Raw genomic sequence first — 1,186 nt, 5'->3', positions numbered from 1 at the left:
CCGGCCCGCGACGACCGCCACCCGCTCTTACGGTGCGCAGCGCGGCAGCGCTCTTCCGGGTCAGGAAAAAAGCGCCGAAAATCCATTGTGCGCATGCGTATGGGCCTCTCCCGACCCAGAAAAGGTCATTTCTGGTGCACTTCCGGGTCGGGGGAGGCCCACACGCATGCGCACAACGGATTTTCGGCGCTTTTTCCACCCTGGAAGCGCGCCGCTGCGCCAGTAAGCACCCGTGCGCACGGGCGCGCACTCCCCCATCCTCCGGCCCGCCGCGCAATCGGCGCGGTGGGAACCGGCCCAAACGCCGGTAAGTCTGGGGACCCCTGTTTTAGAGAATCAAAGATTTATTTACTATAGATGTGAAATCATTATTTTAAATTTTTATAAGCTTAAACAGTGACATTAATGAATATTAAATCCAACTGCTAACAGTATTCCTCCTTCTTTAATATAAACCTGTTTTAGATTTTCTTCCTATTCTTATTTAATGTCCAAACTGTTTTGAAGATAATTCACATGTTTAGAAAAGTACAGAGATTCACAAAATGTTTAGGGCTATGCGTACACCTGTGTTCCCCCCCCCCCCGAAAACAGCACTGTGTACATAATACATTTGAGTTCATTTAAGAGAAGATAAGATATCTTTATTGTCATTGTCCCCTTGCGGGAACAAGGAAATTACTCGGTTGCTACATCCACTCAGATAAAGCATTCCGCATAATCCAAAATTACAAAACCTAATTAAAAACTGTAAATATAATACAAAATAACAAGTAAAATAAGATGACTTCAAAGTCCAGGCTTTCCATTTAAGGCCAAAATCGTTCTAGAGAAGAAACTGTTCCTGAGACAGCTTGTTCTTGCCTGCATTGTTCTATATCTCCGTCCCGATGGCAGGAGCTCAAAGAAATGGTGACCAGGGTGCGTTGGATCTCTTGATAAGTCTAGTGCTTTTCTATGGCACCTGGTGGTGTAGATTTGTTCTAAGGTGGAGAGTGAGCAGTGAACAGGTAGATTTGGAATGTAGTGATCTGTATTCCAGTGTTAATGGGATCCATAGCTTCATACATTTGGTAAAATTCATCCTTTTTTTCTTTTTCCTTTGTCCCTGTGTAAAATGGGATTGAGTTCATTTGAGGGTGTAGTCGGGGGGGGGGCAAGTAAAACAATAAAAAAATACTTAACA

This window comes from Zootoca vivipara, chromosome 6 (genome assembly GCF_963506605.1).
Source record: "Zootoca vivipara chromosome 6, rZooViv1.1, whole genome shotgun sequence".
Classification (NCBI taxonomy): domain Eukaryota; kingdom Metazoa; phylum Chordata; class Lepidosauria; order Squamata; family Lacertidae; genus Zootoca; species Zootoca vivipara.
Note: the sequence above shows the minus strand (reverse complement) of the source record.